The sequence below is a fragment of the Heterocephalus glaber genome, unplaced genomic scaffold (assembly GCF_053883595.1).
Source record: "Heterocephalus glaber isolate CG9 unplaced genomic scaffold, H.glaber_assembly_v1.0 deba00000281, whole genome shotgun sequence".
Classification (NCBI taxonomy): Eukaryota; Metazoa; Chordata; class Mammalia; order Rodentia; family Bathyergidae; genus Heterocephalus; species Heterocephalus glaber.
The window spans coordinates 27966155-27988004 of NW_028258139.1; the positions used below are offsets into that span (position 1 = coordinate 27966155).

At 37.6% G+C, this 21850-nt stretch overlaps 1 pseudogene; it reads left to right on the plus strand.

The window, feature by feature from the left end:
• Positions 1 to 530: 530 nt before the first annotated feature.
• Positions 531 to 19650, plus strand: LOC101723293 (cyclin-Y-like protein 1 pseudogene; annotated as a pseudogene).
• The last annotated feature ends 2200 nt before the right edge of the window (positions 19651 to 21850 follow it).

The window sequence follows — 21850 nt, forward strand, 5'->3', positions numbered from 1 at the left end:
TATTACTTCTGGGAAGGTATACATTTTCAGACCAAAACAGTAACCTAGAGGGTAAATTTCACAATGTTTGATATCGATAAAACATTAAAGAGCTTGCAAAAAACTCCAGCAAATTACAAACAACAATGAAGGTAAAAGTCAATTAATCAAAACTACCCCAAAACGACAGGATGATGGGATTAGTTTGCATACCCAAAATATTCTGACTAGAACTGTGGCTCAGGACTCCAGCATTAGTCTGTTTTTGTTTTCAACTTTGGAAATGCTCCTGCTCTGGAATTTATGATCAGCATTTTTTCCAAAAATTTATTACAAACTCTACCTAAGATTTTTCATGCATTTGGAAAGTAGAAGTGATCTTCCAAGACATCTCCATCCACCATTCTGCCTGAAAATGCTGATTTATTTCTGCATTTTATCAATGCCCTTCGGTCCTTGAAAGCTTAGAAGACAAATATTTATTCTGATCCTTCAGCAAACTAGAGTCTCCGTTATGTCAGGTAACGTCAATGATAAATGAAAGCCACGCGATGGATAGCGGTAAGTGTCTCATCCAACCACTAGGTGGTGCAAAACCTTCATGTTTTATTAAGACTAACCCAGAAGGGAGGTTAGCCCTGCACAGGGGACGCTGCTAGATCGCTACTTTAAACTGTCATTCCGGGGGCTGCCTCCGTTTCTCCATGAGCTTGCGAAAAACAATTCAGTCTAATAGTTTTTCCTTGCATAGCTTGAAAGGAAGATTTTAATTTTTAGCATTCATGTTTAAGTCGATGCTACAGGTAGAGCATATAAGATCAATTCCGATTTCTGGTATCATGAGCTGCTCCTCTTCCCATCCCCATTGCCCCAGATTCCACATTCTCCCAGGCCCGTGCACTTCCTGCAACGTAATGAGCCTTCTCTCACTTTCCAGTTCTCTGTCCACCAGCCCGGTTCTTAAAATACTTTTGCTCTGTTCTTTACCAGGTAGTAGACTGTAACTATGGGAAGGTCTCCTCCTCTGCTGAGATTTAGTTTTCTTCTCTGTATAATGGAAACAACCACAGGCATCCCTGGTGAGATTATGATGTGTTCATGAAATGATGTATCTCAACCTATTAGGCGGAGCTTATGCAAAGCACATTCTCATAAACAAGCTTATTTACCAGACTTTGATCCTGCCGCAGGTATCATTTCTCACCGCCCTGTGCTTCACTCCTACATTTTGTAAATATTTCTTGCACAAGGACAACTTTCCAAGCATCTGTTTGGTGCTGTAGATGGAACAGTGAGTAAGATTTTCCTGGTCCACAGCCTCACACGCTTCACAGTAGAGGAATGGGGAAGGAGAGAAATCGCTGTAGTAAGCTCTACAACACAGGATGCGCAGGATGCTGCGGGGGTGAGCGCCATGGCAGAAATTTCTTATCTTATCTTGGGCAATTAGGAAAAGTCTCCTCCAGCGTGTACCAATTAGGAGCAGTTGGGCAGGTAAAGGGGGGGGACTGAATTTTTAAAATTTCATTTTATATTTTTATTAGCACTTGTCTGCAGCACATAATGATTGCATTCCTTGTGGGGAGTCACTCCGTGTGCACAACACATCTTGATTCTTTTTCGTCCCCTTCCTCTGCCTTCCCTCCTACCTCCTTCCATAATCCAATCTATGACAGCCGGGGCAACAGAGCAGGGATACGGGGAAGCCATGACTTTCAGAAGCTTTAGACCACAACTCACAATAAAAAACACATTTTATAATATGTACAAAACCACCATACTCCTAACTGAGGCCACTTACCCAAATACTGCTAAACATTGTTGCCAAAATGTCTTCTGAAATTTTCTATTCTATCCCCTTTATTGCAAAAGTGTTGGTCACAAATGCTTTGAAAAGAATCAAAGAAGAACAGGAACACTTCCCAACTCTTTCTTTGAAGCTATCATTTCCCTAATATCAAGACCAGATAAAGACATGAGAAGGAAAGAAAACTACAGAGCAATACATCTTACAAACGAATATGCCAAAATCCCCAACAAAATCGATGTGAATTGAATCCAGCAACATTGCTAAAAGAACAAAATCAAAACTACACCATGACCAATCAAGAATTATACCAGGAGTTCAGGGATGGTTCAACATCTGGAAATTAATGGACTATACTGTATTGATGAATAAAAAACAAAAACCACATGAATACCTTAATAGATACAGGAAAAATGTTTGACAAAATCCAACATCTGCTCGTGGTAAATCCTCAATGAGACAGAAATTGGAAGGAACTTATTTAACCAGCCAAAGAGCAACTATTTTAAAAATGTAGTTAGAATCATGTTTATTGATGAAAAACTGAATGCTTTCCCCCTAAGATCAGGAGCAAGACAAAGTTCTCTCTTGCTGCCTTCATCCAACATTTTAATAGAGGTCCTGAGCCAAGGCTGTTAGGCAAGACAGCGAGGTAAGAGGGGCTCCCAGGGGAATGCGGTGCAAGGGAAGGCACCTGCTGCCCTTGTCTTCCATCTTCCTCTCTTGCTTCCAGCCTCCCCACCGAGCAACACCGTGTTGGCACCAATGGCCAAAGGCAGTGAAAACAGCTCAACTCTGACCACCCTGGGGCTGCTGAGACCTCGGACAAAGAAAAAGAAGCCACTGAACACATTGATGCACTACAAAAATGAAATACACACACTTAACAAACAAGCCAGTGAGGAGATACGGAAATAGAACAGAAACACGACAAACTGTACCAACCATCTTTTCAGAAGAGGTTAGAGTTGATTGTGCAAATCCCTGATTTAAGGTAACAACATTTGCTAACTGTCTATAAGTGTCTCCACTGCTTGGGGAGGATGGAGAGGTGCTATTGAAGAGTTGAAGTGAAAGAATTTGACGTTACAGGATAAGATTTTTATTTTGATGAAAATCCTTACTTTGAAGATAAAATTCTTTCCAGAGAATTTAATCTGAATGACAGTGATTTATTTTCAAATTCCACTGAAATCAGATGGAAATCTGGAAAGGATTTGATTAAACTTTCAAGTCAAAAATAGACTAGAGCCAGTAGGAAGAGGCAGCATAAAGAATCAGAGCGCTTCTTTCTCTGGTGTACTGGTTGTCAGATGTAGCCGCCCATGAGTTAGAAGTCATTGAAGGTGACAGTGCCGAAATTCATGGGAGTACTCCTTGGTTCCTGGTGCGGAAGAGGGAAGAGAAAGAGGAAGAGGAGGAGGAGGAGCAGGAGGAGAAGGTACTTGCTGAGGAAGGGGATAAGAATGAAGGGGAAGATGAACATAGAAGAGGAAGGAGGGGTGATGGGGCAAAGATGACTCATTGAACACTGATCAGTCCTAACCTCTATTTTTTAAATTTTTCTTCAGTTCCTGTGAGGAAGCTGCAGCCTCTTTTTCCTGCTCTTGAACTCCGTTGCCCTCTTCTGCGGTTTATTTTCTCAGGCACCGTGGTTATTCACTTATTCTGTGGAGAGATAATTTGGGCAGAATACAGTGAGAAAAAAAGTCTCTACAAACTTCCGTTCTAACTTTTATCCCATTCTGTCTCACGACAAAGTGCTTGGAATCAATACATCCATTCTCTTTGGGGAAAAAGAAAAGCGTCAGCCCTCCTCTCTGCTGGAAGCTGGAGGCGCTTGGGCCCCATACCAGTCAGTGCTCACTAGAGGAACGGATTTAACGCAAGATACACAAATACATACGAATTTACAAGCTGGGCTTACAGTGCCGCCCACGGAGCCGGGTGTGGGAGAGGGCAGAGGGGCTGCCTGTGGACTGAGGATGTGAAGGATCCAGTCGAAGGCCCGAGGCCCACTGTAGCATCCCCCATGAGTCCGAATCAGGAGGTCGAAGGGCCTGCTCTGGAAGCCAGAAGACGACGTCCAAGGCGAAGGCGAAGACTGGAGCTCCTCAGAAGAAACAGAAGCAGCCTGCCTCCTTCGTTCCCCTTTACGCCCCTCTGGTGAGCATCCTCCCGAGGTAGGTCTTCCTCACCACGAAGCACTGTGCTGAGCCAGTCTAGTGGGCGTTTCTTACTCAAGTCCACACAAGCAGTTCACCATCAGAGGCCACGCGAGGTGGTGCACGGAGGATGCTCTTTTCCTTCTCCGTCTGTATCCTGGGCTCAGAGACTGCACAGCGTCTCTGTGTGGATTTGGAAAGTTGGCATTTACCAACTTTCTCTTGTTTTCAAAAGTAAAGAAAAAGCTTTCTTAAAATGAGGCTAAAGAAGGGGAACAAAGAGTGCTTCAGACATTTCGTTGCATCCAGTGTGACCTCTCCTTTAGAGTTTTTAATTATCAATTTAGCAGACGTCTCGCAGTTTACATGGCACTTTTTAATTCTCTTCTAATGATGACTTGAACTCTCTCTCAATAGGAGAATCAGCAGAAGCTGTAGGATCCCACTTGGAATTGACATTCTTTCTTGTCATTTTGTTCACTTATTTTAAAATTTTCTTTTCTTTTTCTTTACCGCAAATGAAAGCTGGTGCTCAGTCTGAAACATTAAAAGGGGACAAATTGTTTTATTACAAGAAAACTAAGTGTGTACAAAAAGAGGCATTCATGCTTGAAAGGAAAACGTAAAACTATTTCTCATTGCAAATGACATGATCTTATTTATAAAAATTCTAAAGATCCATAGAAGCTATGAAATAACTGAAAAATGAGATTGGAAAAGTTGTATGAGACATTGTATAAAAATCCAAAAATGACAGAGCCAGGCATGGTGGCAAGTTTCTGTAATCCCAGCACTCGAGAGGCTGAGGCAGCAGGATCCCGGTGAGTTCGAGGCCAACCTGGGCTACATAATGAGTTTAGGGCCAGCCTGAACTACAAAGGGAGAACTTGCCTCAAAAAAAGAAAAAATCCAAAAATGAAGTTAAGAAAATAATCAACTTTACTATATGTTAGGTTTGGATCTAAAATGTTAGCCCAAAGTCTCAGTGTGTTTGGAAGGTGTCCAGGTCCCGGGCGGTGAGCTGGACAGCTACATTCTTGTCCCAGGCTCCTCCCTCCTCTCTGCTCCCAGGCCCACGGAGCTGTACTCTGCCACCATCAGGCTCTGTGCTGCGTGGTCTCTGCCTGGGAGCCAGCCAGGGATTGAAACTGTAGGCAAAATAAACCTCTCCTCTTTTAAACGGTGGGCATCTTGTGCATTGTTCCAGCATGGGGAAGTTACGGAGATACTATGGGATCAAAACTAATAAAATACTTTAAAATAAATTCAACAAAGTTCAAAACAGGTGTTTTGCAAACCTCATTGAGAGAAATGAAATGAAAGAACATCTAAAGAAATGAAAAAGTATCTCCTGTTCATGGATTGAAAAAACAAATATTGATGAAGTCCTACTACTCCCTCCTAAATAGATTCAGCATGATATCTCTCTGTTGTTGGTCTCCTAACTGGCTTCTTTGTATAAATTAACAAGTTTGATTTAAAATTCATACAGAAACTCAAGGAACCTAGACTAACTCAAGCAATCTTGAAAACAATGATGATTGTTGGAGGACTTACAACTTTTCTGTTTAAAACTCAATAATTATGACATTTGGTGCTGACGTAAAATAGAAAATGGATAAATGGAATAAAATTGAGAATCCAGAAGTAAAATCATACATCCATGTTCAATTGATTTTCAACAGAAATACCAAAACAATTCAATAGGGAAAGACTTTTTTTAATAAACAGTTCTGGGAAACTGAATGTAACACGGAAAGGAGTGAAACTGAACCTCTACTACTCAAAGAATCAACTAAAATACATGATAAATATAAATGGAGAAGCTAAAACTGTAAAACTCTGGAAGGAAACACCAACAATTCCTCATGACCTTAGATTACCATAACTGATTACAAATACACCAAAAGTACAAGCACCAAAAGAAAAATATATAAAATGTTCTTACAACTCAATTGTGAAAAGATAACCCAATAAAAATAGGCAAAGGATCTTAGACATTTCTCCACTGAGATATTTGAGTGATCTATAAGCTTTTGAAATGATGCTTAAAAGTCATTAGTTATCAGAGAAATGTAAGTCAAACTATGAGATACCTCTTCACAGATACAAGGTAAAAAACAGATAATAAATAACAAGAGGTGGTAAGAATGTGGTGAAATTGGAACTTTCATACCCTCCTGGTAGGGATGAAAAGGGTCAGCTACTTTAGAAAAGAGTCCAGAATTTCCTCAGTTAAACATAAGTTTGCCATTTGACCCACCAGTGGTTCCACTCTTAGGTACGCATCCAGACAAATAGAAAATTTGCTCACACAAAACTTGTACACAGATAGTCATCATAATAAATAGTGAGAACAATTCAAATGTACCATTGAATGGAGAAACAAAATAGGTATCCTCACAATGGTTTATTGTTTAACCATAAAGAGGTATGCAGTTCGGACATGTTCCCCAACATGAATAAACCTTGAAGACACTATGGTAAGAGAAGCCAGTATCCAGAAGTCACTTATTCTATAATTCCATCTATATGAAGTTTCTAAAATAGTAACATACACAGAGACAGAAAGTGGATTTATGATGTCTCTGGCTGGAGGGTGATGAGGAGTAGACAGTGACTAGCTCCAGATTAGGGTGATGAGCTGCTCTATGTTTGCTCTGGGCATGATGGCAAAACTCTAAACATCTCTAAACACACTAAAAACCACTGAGTTGCATACTGTAAAGGGTGAGATGCAGTATGTGACCTATCTCAACAATGCTGATAAAAATCACTGGACATGACGAATTCATGGGCTGTGACCTGGTACTTTGAATAACACCGTGCTAAGGATTAAAAGATTTCCAGTTTCACCAGGGCACAGAAAGCCAAGCGACACTGATATGAGTCGAAGTCCAGTGACTTTTCAAAGCCAAGTAGCTGGAAACGAAACCTGTGGGCTGCCTTTTCTTGTACATTGTATCGAGTCACTTTGGTCTGGGAAGGCCAGACATAGGCTTGCTGGGAATTTGAATCTCAAACAAATTTCTCAAGTTTATTTCTTAGAAAGTGGAGATCATTATATGCACCTCCTGTACCCTTTGTGTGGAATAAATGATGTATAAAATACTCAGTGATACAGCAGGCAAATAAAGATTGCTTCTGGGAAACAACACTGGCTGATGATCGTATGCCAAGTGGCATCTTCACTCTTCAGATCAATTCAGATTTAACAGGCAGATGTGGTCCTTGTAGTTGGGGGGTCAAGGCAGAGGAAAATGATGAGCAAAACTGGGGTCAGGAAAACATCAGGCATCTGCAGAACACATCAAGTACATCTTAGCTGAGTATACTGTGAGTCGAGAAGAACAGCACAAGATTAGGACCGCAAATGGCAAGGTGATGAGAGGATTTAATTAGTTGGGCCCAGGGACCCACTGAAGCTCTCAGACTGAAATAGAATTTTCAACTCTGTGTTTTAGGAAAATTTATCCATCAGTGGCTGGTACAGAGTACTCAGCAAATGTTCATTAGTTAAATGGCAGCAAAATGAAACATGCTCTGCAAAAATAGAAACATTGAGTAGAGAATCCAGTCAAAAATCTGCACTGCACCATTGGATCCACCCTGCAACCTGTCGCCCCACCTGAGTCCTCTCAAATGAACCCCAATTTTAGCCCGGCTTCCTTGCTCCTCCACGTTGTCTTGGACAGGAAGACATTGGCTTCAGCCCTGGTAACTGGCCCCTACTTTGCCAAAATGCTTCTCCATGCTTTCCAGTAGTTGGCGCAAGCCTGGTCAGGTGCTAGAATTGTGGCTTGTGGAGGGAGATATATGGGAATACTGCTAAAGAAATAGAAGGGGACCAGTCTGTGGGTAAGACAGACCCAGGGGGCAAGAGAAAGGCCCTAGACCCTCCACAGGGGCTGAGCTGTAGCCCTTCTGCATGGTCCCCAAACCACTTGGAAGCCTGACCCCTCGTGGAAGAGAAATGCACATCCTTATCGTCTGAGCCACTGGCGTCGAGATTGTATAGTCCTTTCCTTTCCAAACGGTTTTCCTTTTGCTTTGTCATTTTTCTTCATTCTAACTGAGCTGGTGTTACAAATTTCAAAGACATTTGTTGGCGCACAGGGCATTAAAATGGTGCGGGTATTCATCCAGGCAATGAGGTGCTATTCAGCCCTGAAAAGAAAGAGGCCATGAGCCATGAAATGATGTGCAAGAAATGTAAAGCCATGTAGCTAAGTGAAATGGACCGATCTGGACATCAGACACGTTGTATGATTCCAATTATGTGATATTCTAGAAAAAGGTAAAAGTACGACAATGGTAAAATTTCAGTATTTTCCAACGGTTGGGGGGAGGTGGTAATGAATTGGAGAAGTACACAGGATTTTTAAGGCAGTGAAAATATTCTGTACGATCCTACACTGGTGGGTACTTGTCCTTATACACTTGTAGAAAACCTCAAGTGTAGACCTCATGGTGAGCCCCAGTGTGACCTCTAGGCCCTGTGATCACGTGTGTCGGGGCAGGCTCCTCAGCTGTAACAACAGGACGCTGGTACTGGGGGAGTTTGTGGGAATGCGTGGAGGACAAAGTTTATCTGGCAGCTCTGTGTACTCCCCACTCAGTTTTGCTTTGAACCTAAAATAGTTCTAAAAATACTATTAAAAACCATAATGCAATAAAATAAAAAGCTCCCTGAGGAATTCTGTTTAAAAATCATGATGCAGCTACCATGTGGTAGGGCTTGCCTGAGGCTGTTGATGCTCCAAGTAAAGTTTTCTCTTGAGGCCCCTGTCCACTCCTGCTCTCTGGAAACACTGCCAAGCAAGCCAGCACGCTAGAACTCTGGCAGCCAAGCTGTGGCCTGAAGTTCGCTGCGTGAACTGGCAGATGGCTCACGTGAGATGCCTTTATCCACTCAGCCTGAGGCTGCTCATCTTTAAAATGAGGTTGACTATGGTAATTGGAATTAATTATTCATTTACTGTCTGACTCTTCTGGAGAGTAGAAGAGGTCTGCGATGACAGGGACAGCACCCACCTTACTCAGCATCACCACTGCTGCAGATCTGGCACCTCGGTGGGTGCAAGCAGTGATCTAGGAGGGGAACCGTAGCTGAGTGCACAAAGGAGCAGAAAGAATGCTGGGCAGGCAGGGGGGTCATGAAGCCGGAAGGAGCCAGAGCATCCAAAGCATGGGGAACGTGCCAGGTGTCCCTTTCTGGTTCCTGTGAATTTGTCCTTTCATCTGAAGCAATCCTTAGCTGCCACCCTGGAGAGTAACTCCCAGCAATTAAAAACAACAGACATCGCAACAAAAAGACCTCAGAAATATCACTGACCCAGAGAAATGAGAGAAAGGAGACAACGGCTCCATTTTCCTTTAATAACACTTTACAGGGAAGTATGTCTTCCTCTCTGCTAATTGCACATTGGGGAAAGCAGCATCAGTGTAAGTGTAACACGTCTCAACCCAGGAGTAGGGTGTTCCCATCCCAGGGCTAACCTGAGGCTTCCTGTGAAGCCTCAAGCCTACTGATTCAGTTATTTAAGGGAAATTTCTGAAGCTGAGACAAACTTTATTTTAGAGAGCATTATCATCTCCCTGGATCCTCTAGAAGACAGAGTGAAAATGAGCAGTCTGTGGCTCTGGGAAAAGAAGAACGGTCTCTCTCTGGCTCTGTGAGCAGCGAGCTCCAAGGACTCCGGCAGGGAGGCGGTAACTCCTCTTTGGACTTCCACAGACAGATTTAGGAAATTTGAAAATTAGCTGTATCCGTGATCCTCCAGACTGTGTGTGTACAGAAGACACTGGATTAACATTCAGTTTTATACTTGAAAAAATATGGCCATCATTTGAAAATTATAAACTATATATTGATTGAGGAAGCACATGGGAAATAGAGTGGTTATAGATGAAGTTCATTCTTTGCCACAACTGCCTCTCAACTGCTAGGAAAATATATTAGAATTTTGACAAGAGTGTGTGTGTGTACGTGTGTATTGTGCATGTGATTGAGTGATTCTACTTATTCATACAGAACAGATTTGTGGTTGTAGAAGCACTGTATAGTTCTTTTATCCTTTTCAGATCTCACTTTAAGACTCCATTAGCAATAAGGAAGACGATGATGATAACTTCAATATTGTGCCCTTGGCATGTGGAAGGTATTATTTTAGAAATTGTATTTAGAACTGTGTGCTCATTCCGTAGTGACTACTAAATAAATTGCTGGATAACATTTCAATCGCATTCTGCAACATTTCTCTCTTGGGATTTTCAGGGCAGTGAATTATTATTACATGTTAAATTCACAAGTCAATTCCCGAGTAATCAGATATGGCATTTTACTACAAATACCAAAGCTAATGGACCAAGAATGGAATAATTTTAGTTTAGAACATCGTAACTCAGGGTTCTCTCTACTGACTTTCTTATATGTGGAAGGAAATTGGTATTTACGGGCCTCCTAAAATGTGCCATTTTCATCTGGCTTAATATTTTGTGTAACTCACATGAGTGACATAGCAGGTGCTCGCTGAATGCTTAGTGAATTATTAATGAATTAATAATTTATTTTTTTCATAGTTTTACAAAGGAGGAGGTTGTGTCTTGAAGATCAAACAACCTTCCTAAGGTAACAGGGGCAGCATGTGGTGGAGTTAGGATTCAGGTGTGTCTAGTGTCAAATCTCAGTGCTTTTCTTTTACTTTCAGCCTCTTGATTTCTAGAATCTGTCTTTGATCTCTCAACAGAATAGTGTGTAGGACTTGGTCTTCATGAACCTCGACACTTCTGACACTTCTTTTGTTCCTAGCTAAAATTACCTTCAGAATCAGAGCTGGCTGTCAGTCAAGATTGTGTTGTCATTTACAAAGAGTTCTGCAGGGTTAAAATGCTGGAATAATAAGGTAAAGGCAAAAGTGAAAGAATACTTAGTTTTTGTCCACTGGGAGGTCTTAGAATGAGTGACAATGCAATAAGCAGATGTAAACCCCAGGTCATAAATTCTAAATAATATCTTCTATTCTCCAGCATAAAGCATCATCGTTTGTTGGAGAAATGGCTGAACCAGACCTGGAACATAAAAATTCCAAGAGGATCCTGAGCCTTTTATGCCAGAAAATAAGAAAGTACTAAAAATATAATAAGATGCACCAAAAAGACACTAAAGCCAATTTGAAGGGTCACATCCGGCCAGTTGAAGATAGACTTTACAAGCTTCAAAATAATTGATAGTATTGCATTATATATAACCCGCTGAATAAAATAGCAGACTACAAATACATACAGACATTAATAAGCAAGTGAATCCATTGAAAGTTTGATGAGGAGTAAGGTATTTATGTAGCTAAAATTACTCCCCATAAAACATATATCAATTATAAGGGGAAAATAGTAACTTTACAATAGAGAATCAGATGATACCATATTAATAAAATGATCCAAGTGAGTAGCAAGAGTAGGAAGACAAATGCAAATTGGACATCATGTGAGAGACGTCAAGGAGAAGAACCAAACATTATTCTGTGATATTCTTAGCAAAAATGCAGAGCATGAACATAATAACAAGAAAACAGCAGAAAAACTCAAAGGAAAGTATATGCTATAAAATAAGTAGATTGCAATCATTAAAAGTGTCAAGGTCATGAAAATCAAAGGGAATGAAGAATTTTCCCAGAATAAGTGAAACTAAAGAGAATTGAGAACTAGTTCCATGAGTGACTTTGAGCAAGATCTTTTTTCTATAAAGAACTTTATTGGGGCAATTATTAAAACCTAATGGAAATTTGTCCTCTAATCTAATCCGAGAATTGGATGGCATGATGTGTCAGTGTTAATTTTCTGATTTGGCTGATGATATTGTGGTTATATAGAGAATACCTTCATAGGAAAAACAAAGTAAACTATTGGATGGAGAGGTATGGGCTATCAATTTGGCATCTTAATCTCAGGTAATTCCAGATAAAAAGTTCTTTATTTTATGTGAAAATTTGTTGTAAATATGTGATTGTTTCAAAAAAATTTAAGTATGAAATATGAGATTAAAACCTTGTAAAAATAAGAAAGTCAAAGATCCATTAATAAATATAATCTAATATAGCATAATCTTTATTATATATACTTATAGGAAGTAGTAACTAAAGATTTTTCTTATTTGATGAAAGTGATAACTTAAATTCTAGTAACTCAACAGAATAGGAAAAAATTCACAACATGCACACTTTTAATAAAATCAATGAAGTCAGAAGAGAATACAATATCTTGCAGTCATAAACTCTATTTGAAGAATAAGAATAAAGACATTCAGAGAACAAACTAAATTACCACCAAAAGATCTTCACTTGAGAGAAATACTAATGAAGTAAAATGTGAAAAAAAAACCTATGTAAATTGAATAAAGTAAGTTTGACATTAAAAACTTTCCTACATAGAAAGTTCTAGGACTAAAAGTCTTCCTTGATGAATTCCATCAAACATTCAGAGAAGAAATAATGATGATTTTAGACAAACAATTTCAGAAAATGAGACCATATTATTCTAATATCAGAATCAAAGACCATCAAAAGTGAACTATAAACCAGAATGCTGCAAAAACATAATGTAGAAATCCTTTTTAAAAATTAGTAAATCAATTTCAATCATATGTAAATGAGATAATGAACCATTTCCAAGTAGAGTTTTTAGATGAATTTAAAATCGGCTAAACATCTGAAAGCCATTCAATGTACTTCACCATGTTAATAGAATAAAGAACAACCACATAATACCAATGATGTGAAAAAGCATTTAAGCATATTCCATAACATTTTATGACAGAAATATTCAGCAAACTAGAAACAGAAAGAAACTTCCTCAACTTAGGAGCACCTACTTACAGCAAGCACTAACATCATCCTAAACATCAGACTTAAAAAAGCACAGTGCTTGATCAGCACAAGGCAAGAATGTCTTGTCTTACCACTGTAGTTCAGCATTATGCTGGAAATCCAATGCGATCAAGGAAGATGGGGATATAGCTCAGCGGCGTCGCGCCTGCCTGGCAAGCACAAGGTCCTGAGTTTGATTCCTGGAACTGAGAAAAATAAATAAATAAAAAGAAAGAAAAAGTAAAATGTGCATATTTCAGAAAAGAAAATAAACAAAACAATCTTTATTTTCAGTCTATGTAATTATATATGTGGAAAAACCTGGAAGATACACAGAAAAGCTGCTAGAGTCACAAATGAATTTAGTAAGATTGCAAGATTCAATGGCAATATTCAAAAAGCAATTGCATTTCTCTATTATACTGATGTACAACTAGAAAATGAATATTTAAACTCCATTTATTATACTATTAAAATACTAATGGAAATTTTAAGAAAATATATCTAACAGCTCCACACCCAAAGCTACCAAACAGTGCAAGTAGTAAAGGGACATCAACAAGCGCAGAGCTGCCCATTGGAAGAGTGAGCCCTGTGCAGATGCTGATTCCTTACGGGTAATAAGGTGCTGAGTGTACAAACTACTCTGGTATGACCGTTATGCAGTGTGTGCTTTTGTCCAAACATCACAACATACTTCATAAATATATACAATTATTATGTGTCAGCAAAAATAAAATGAGCGAAAAGGCTTCTAAACCAATTCCAATAAAAATTCTAAAAGGATTTCCAAAGAAATCAGTAAACAGATTTTATTTTAATTTTTTCACTTTATTAAATTCTTTTATTGGTACATTGTAGGTATACAACACAATTACATTTCTCATTGGGAATTGTACCTTTACATAATACATCTTGGTTCTTATTTTTTCCCCATTCCTAGCCTCAGTAAACAAATTTTAAAATTTATGTAAAAAGACAAAAAAAATCCAAACTGTCTGTCTTAGAGTGTTCTGGGTGTTATAACAAAATACCATAAACTGGGTAGCTTGTCAACAGCAGAAATTTAGTTCTCACCACTCTGGACGCCAGGAGTCCAAGGGTAGGGAGTCAGAAGTTCCAGAGTCTGGTGAGGACCCTCTTTCTCATTCACAGAGACGGCACCGTCCACTGTGCTGTCACGTGCCAGGTGGGCGTCCTTCTATCAGGGCACCAGGGCATTCAAGAGAGCTCCTCCTTCATGACTCACCCCCTTCCAAGGGCTCCAACCCTTAACCACGTGATACTGGAGATTAGGTTTGCAACATACACATTCTGGGGAGAAACAAATTTTCAGGCTGTAATACTAGTTAAAATAGCTTTAGAAAAGAATTTGAGAACACTCACCCAACCTGATTTCAAAGTAATATAAAGCTACAGTTGTCAGGACAAGGGATATGGACATTAATATAGACACAGAAGTCAACGAAAAAATAAAATGTCCAGAAATAGATCTTCACTATGCAGCTAATTGATTACCTACAAAGGTGCAAAGGTATTTAAATGATCAAACATGCATATTTCTAAAGAAAAAGTGATGAAACTACTGGTAAGTATGGAGAAGGAGTATTGACAATCCCTTCACATCCTACACACACAAATTAATTTGAAATAGATTATGGACCTAAATTCACAAGCTAGATCTATGAAACTTTATATAAGAAAATGAAAGAAACAACCTTTTTACATTAGATTAGCAAAGTGTTTCTTGAACAAAACCAAAAAAAAAAAGATAAGAAAAATATGGAGCCTCAATTTTGTAAAAAGGAATTACAAAAAAAGATCAAACCTGCACTTACCATGTATCCTAGCTAAAAGAAATGAAAACATCTGTCTATAAAAACTCTTGTACACAAACTCTTATACACACAAATTCTTGTACAATGTCAATCAACATTTGGCAATACTACCATGAACTATCACTTAGCCAAAACAAAACAAAACAAACAAATCAATAAACTGTTGAGGATCAATCTCAAAACATTGCTAAGCAAAAGAAGTCAAATATTGTGAAAACGACACATGTGTGTTCCACTGGAATTAAATTCTTAAGGAGGTAAAACTAAATGAACAAAAGTCAGATCTGTATTTGCTGGAGTTTGAAGTAGAGGAAAGGAATCAATGGGTTGGTGGCACAAGAAAACTCATTTCAGGTGAGAGAATTGCTGTGTTCCTTGGCTATGGTGGAGGCTTCCGAGGCAGATATAATTCCCAACGTTCACCAAAGTATACAGTTAGGAAGAGTGGTATTTAAATAATGTCTTCATAAACTTTTGAAATATATTAAATTGCATTTTGTTAGCTCAATATACACAAAATTCTCTTCCAGATAGTTCTTTAGAATTAACTATTAAAGGCAAACTTTTAATATTTCACAATAAAGTTCAATAAATGCAAATGAACAAATCAAATTGGATTCTCCTGTACCAATTTTCCAAATAAAGATTTTCAATAAAAAAGACTTCTTGAATATATACAAGTAGCACCTACTATTTTTTCCTAGAGGTATATAATAACTTCAATTTCCATTCCATGCTATTTAATCATATGTCTGAAACGAAGTATTTTTAAATATAATAAGCATTAGCCAAGAATACAAACATTTGAAGATTTTATCGTGTTAAAACTAAACAATTACGGTCATCAAAAACAAGGGTGACCAACTTGCCGTAGTTTTCCTGGGACTTTCTGCATTTCAGTACTTTAAAGTTTTATGTCCCAATAAACATCTCCTTCTCAAAGATGCCAGGACAGTTAGTGATCCCATTGCAAAGTCATTAAAGACAGTGAAGACAAATCTCAGCAGCTAAACAAATATTTTCTACAGGTGTAAATGATAAAGAAGTCTCTAGATTATTAGTAGGTAAAAGTGGCAAATATTTGATTAGATAAATGAACAAAAGGCTTGAAGAGCCGTTTCTGAGAAGAGGAAACATGAAAGACTAAGAAGCATAAAAGGATGCTCTGTTAAGTCTCCTAAATTGTGAAATGAAAGTTAAAGTGAGATATCATAGTGACAAACCATTAGAAACCACACAACTTTAGAAATTCTTAAAACCTAGCAACACTAATTAGAGCCACTTGCTGTTATCCATGGGCAATTGATGCCAAGATACTCCAGGTATATGAAATCGCAGGGTGTACATGTTCTTTATATAATAAAATGATATAACATTTGTATATAACCTGTATACATCCTCTTGTACACTTTAAATCATCTCTGCACTACTTATAATACCTAACACAAGACAAATGCTAGGGAAATAGTTAATATACTCTGTTGTTCAGGGAATGAGGAGAAAAAGTTGTACATATTCAGTAAAAATGCAATTAATAAATATTTTTGATCCATCTGAATCTGGTGATATGAAACCCACAGATACAACTGTATGGGCAATATTTTTGAGAAATAAAAACTAGCATAAAACTCTGACTAGTAAATAAACGTATAAAACTTTGTTAGAAAAGTTAAAAATATGAATTGGAAATTTTGTGTATCTTAAAACGTAACAGTCATACCCATGAATGTGAACTTGTATAGAGCTTTGAACATGTATATCAATTGACACCTATGGGGACCTTTATGGTAGGCTTTATACTAATAAAAAAGTAGAAAAAATAGAACACCAGTACCCATCAAGGAAGAATAAATAAATAAAAAAAAAAGATTTACAGCTACACTTTTCAGCATGGATTTTAAGAACAATGTAAGATAAAAAACAAGCTGTGAAAAATACCTTTGCATGAAACAAGTTATTAAGTTAAAAACAAATAATTATAAGGAAAACAATTATGTATTTTGTGGCTATGCAACTGTATAGTATATGGCAATGCTATTAAGAAAAGCAAAAATATGAGTTCCATTTTTTGATTTATTTTACCACTAATATAAAATAATAATGGCATCAAGTGCTGGTAAAGATTGAGAGAACAGGGCATACATATTGAGATTATTGTATGCTTATTACAGTATGGAAAAGCAATGTGGCAATATCTACTAAAATCAAGAAAAATAATACTCTGATGCAAAGATGCAAAAGTTTGAAGAATTATATTCATTTCAAAAAATAGAATTAATCTAAATTAATATATTTGCAAAGATTAAACATTTTTATGTTAGAATTAAAATGGAAATAATTAAAATATTCATCATTAAGGAAAATACTGAATAAATTATAGTATATTCTTTGCAAAATTATTCAACTAGTAAAAGACACTGAGTAGAAATTTTGTTAAATACTATGGATGTTACCTAAACTGTCCCCCAAAAGACCCATTGCCTTGAAAGCTTGGTTGCCAACTGACAAACTTTCAGGAAGTAAATGGATCATGAAAGGCTCTGATTTTATCAATGGATGAATCAGTGAAGGGGAGTTCATGTTTTTCCACAACATTACCAATAACTGGCAATTGTCAGCCTTTCAAGTTTAGTATTTGGTGTTTAGTGCTATTAATTTTTTTAAAGTTTCATTACTTAATCACTGATGAGGCTGAGCAGTACTCCCTACTGAATGTTTATTGCCTGCCATTTTTCTTTCATATGGGCTAATTATAGGATTGTGTACATATTCCTGTGCCTTTTTATTATATTGTAGTATTCTTTATAAATTCTGGTTATATGTTGACATTACATTTACCCTAGATACTTTTTATTTTTGATGTTTTGTATTTATTCTTTTTTTTTTTTTTTTTTTTTTTTTGTTACCAGGGATTGAACTCGGGTCCTTGCACTTGTGCAGCAGGCGGCAAAACCACTGAGCTAAATCCCCGGCCCCAGTATTTATCATTAAAATTCTCAACTTCCTTTTGGCATGTAGTTTTTCTTCAGTGAAGAACTCTCTGAATTGTTTATGTTGGTAAAGACATGCTGTTATGCAACCTCTGTTTTTCCTTGCTTGAAAAGGCCTTGAATTTACATAAATTCTTAAAAAAAATTTCTCAGTATTTTAGGCTGGTTATCATTTTCTTTCAACCCTGAAAATATCATTATTTGACTTTTGTTTCTATTGTTTCTAGAGATAAATCAACTGTTTTATCACAAATCATTTGAAATTAAACAGATGTGTTTCCAGTCTCTCTTTTGTTCTTATTACTTTAATAGTTTTCCCTAGTTTTGAGCAGTTTTGTTAAAATGTTCTTAGATGCCCTTTTCCTTATGGCCTAGTTGTTTTTGCCATTTTTAGAACTTTCTTTTTCTTTCTTTTTCTTTCTTTTTCTTTCTTTCTTTCTTTCCCCTTCCCGTCTCTCTTTTCTCTCTGAATCTCTAGATATATCCACTTAAAACTTTCTTATTAGAGGCTCTTTGTATGTTACACATTTTTTTCTGTGTTTTTCATCCTTTTGTCTTTATATGCTGTATTCCAAATATTTTCTTTTTAATTATCTTCCAGTTTACTAATTCTGCTTTTGGCCTTGTAGAACCTATTTTTAAATGTTTAATATATTGCTGTTATATGTAGAAAAATTGAGCCCAAGGATATTTCTACCCAGAGTAGGTATAGACCTTGACAAGTACCCTTGACATTTTCCCATTGTTTACCTTCACATTTTCATCCCATCCTAGAATAAATAGTTCATAAGTATTTTAATCTAATATCAATTATGAAGTCATTAAAAGCTGGGCTTAAGCCATGGTGTGGGGTGGTGATCCATTAACCCTTATTCCTACGATATAGCTTTCTGATTTGTGTGGCCATATTTGAAGATCTGGATAGAGTACTGTACTTTTTAACAAGTCTTAAAGTCACTTGTTTGTAAACTTTACAGCCTCATAAGGCTGCAAAATCTGTTTCACACATACCACCACTCCCAGCACAGAAGAGGAGGGTTCCAGGCCGCCTTAGCACAGCTCCTAGTGCAGAGGAGGTGTAGCTTTGGAATCAAGGCCTTGTGATCATCCAGTAGCAAGCAAAATTTTCCTGAACAAATGTGAAGCATACACAGATGCTCAGAGGATATGCACCAACTTCATCCATGAATCTCCAGGGAAGCTTACTAGGAAGTATAGCTCCTGCTCAACGATATTTCTAGATGACAGCACACTCACCCAGCCTAGTTATAGAATAACAGTAGAATGTGTGAGCATAGCAGTATATAACCTCATAAAGGACAGAGATGCAAATAGATGCCTGGATAGTTTTGATGAGCAATTGCATCCAAGGGAGAAGAGAGAAGCTTGCAGAGGAATGCTTTGAGCAAGATTATGATCACATATATATTTACAGATTTTTTGCTATTATTTTTAATGCCACACAGTTACCAACTGAATGTGCAATAAAAACCTTGGTCTTCTTAGAAAGGCTTTTGCCATATGCTGAGATTGACATCTGTCCTACTAACTGGAGAAGGATTGTCCTGGGAGCCATTCTTCTTGCCTGCAAGGATTGGGATGATGAGACTCTGTGGAATATGGAGTTCTGCCGGATCTTCAAGGATGTTACACTTGAGGACATAAATGAGTTGGACAGACATTACTTGGACCTGATTAAGTTTAATGTTAATGTGCCTACCAGTGTTTATGCCAAATACTACTTTGACCTTCGCACTTTAGTATTTGACAATGACATGTTGCATGTGTTTGCCTCTTACCAAAGAAAGAGCACAAGACCTAGAGGTCAAGACACAATTTTGTGAAGACAAAGACTTGTGCAGAGCAGCTGTGAGAAGATCGTCCAGTGATAGCAACTTGTTTTGCTCTTTTTGTCTAATGCCATCTTCTCTTAAAATGGAGAAATGGGACCTAAGACATCATCAAGCCCTCACTCACAAAAGCTGGAGAAATACCACCTCTTGCTAAAAAAAATTAAAAAAAATAGCAAACTTAATATTTTCACCAAAAGGAAAGATTCTCCTAGATTCAAGAAACCCCTGGACAGTGACAGATGCACTGCATGGGAAAGAATGAGGCCCTGTTGAAGCAGGAGCACACTTCTGTCCTCATTGGTGTGAGCAGAGTTGCAAGGACTGGAAAACAGAGGCTCCAGACTGACACAGAGGCATTTGTTTACTTCACGGGCCAATGACTGGGTGCTCTGTGAGGCTTTTGAAATAGGAGTTTAAATTGAAATTAATTTAAAGTTTTGATTAAGTTTTAAAGTTATATTTTAACAATAGTACCCATGTAATTGTTTTGCCCACCATATGGCTACATGTGCTTTAGGATTGTGCAGCATTCCCATTCAAATATGAGGATCTTTTATATTGCTTGGTGCTGGGAAAAAAATCAAGGGTTTCTACCACTGAGACACCCACCCAGCCCCACACATGCGCGTGTTCATGCTCATGAAGCCCCTGAGGAGCAGACTGTCACACTGAGAGGTATTGAAGATTCTCCCTTCCTGTGGTACCACTGAGTTGCTGGTCACTATTGTCCATCAGTTTACACAGAAAAGCTGATGGAGAACAGTTGTCTCTCATGTTCTTTGCAAACACTACTTAGTATCATTGTGGCATGTTTGTGGTCATAAAGATAAAGCCTCAGTTATGGACTTTCTACTCCGATCGGGTCCATGGTGCATCTTGTGAACTCTTAATGTTCCTTCGTGTTTTCTAGTGATTTCCCCTTATTAAATAAACATAATAGAAGATATTTTCATAATGCAAGCCAATATAGTGGTCTAGTGATAACCAGAAGATAGTAAAATACAAGGTGTCCCAAAAGTTTCAGTGTAGTTTTAAGCCTTACCCTACTGTGCTGCTGCCTCCCAGGGCACTGCAGCAAGTATAAAAGCTGTAAACTTTTATAAAACATCATTTGAGAATTTCAGTTTTGCAGATTTGGAATATTGAGCTTTTATTCTTACTTCTTTTCTAGCATCTCTTGAAGGGAATAGAAGAAGGAGGAGCTGGAACAAAAATTGCAATTAAAAGCTTACTATTCCACATTTTAAAAATTAAAACTTTCAGATCATATTTTATAATGTTGCAGCTCCTGTACTTCTACTGGAATCAAAGTTTAAAATTACACTAAGACTTTTGGGATGTTTTATATTGCCACAGAATACAAGTTGTTTGAGAGCTATGTACTATCTACTTTGATCACCTAAATTTCTTTTCTCTAAATTTGGTAAAGGAAGCTTATTAAAAGCAATGTTAATTCACATGCTACAAAAAGGAATTGGACCCCAATAGCCGCAAGTGATATGAAAGTTTCTTTTAAAGTCTACCCTACATGTTAACCTGGCTCTAGGTGCCCTATTTCAAGTCCTCCTATTTTAGAGGGAACTTACATGAACCTTAGGAATGTTACTGAAGGCTTCAAAGGGCAGAGATTAAGTGATTTGAGGAAGTTTACAATGATGTTACCTATATTTGAAATATTAATACCGATTAGTCTTCTTGCCCTGTGAAATCTATTTTTCTTCCATCTCAAAAGTAATCCTAGGAATCTCATCCATAACAAAGCACTTCCAGCTAGGCAACAGTTTTGTATAGTGTAGCAGGACCTCCTACAACCTTGCATATTGCAGCTTCCACTGTGTTTTTAAAAAAGACATAAAGAGATAAGCAGTGGCATATGAAATAATGCAACCTACCATCTCAAAATTTTGTATGGAATTTCAAGCTTGGAGATCTGAGTGTTAATTGCAATTTTATTTTGAAAAACAGTGCTACCACTTAGTTGTTTCTCCCCTTGTTCATATTTTTTAAAAGTTAATAAAGTATTTTGATTAAAATAGCAAAAAAATCTGTTTCACTTCACTTCCTCAAATCCACCTGTTGAAAATTGACAGGGAAAAAATAACTCTAAATGGCACGATTATCTTTCAAGAGTGTGTTATATTTCTGAATACTGGCATAGTGTGACATTCAGAAAGTAGAAAGCTTCGACTCTTCCTCCTGTTTTTCTTTCTCTAATAATTATTTTAATTGAGCTATTTTTAAAAAATGTTCTTGGCATTTTTTGTGTTATTTATCTTCATATTTTTATCTTATCGTAATGTTTTATGCTGTTCATTTTTTCCTTAGGGTGTTCTACTTCTATTTTATTTTTTTTC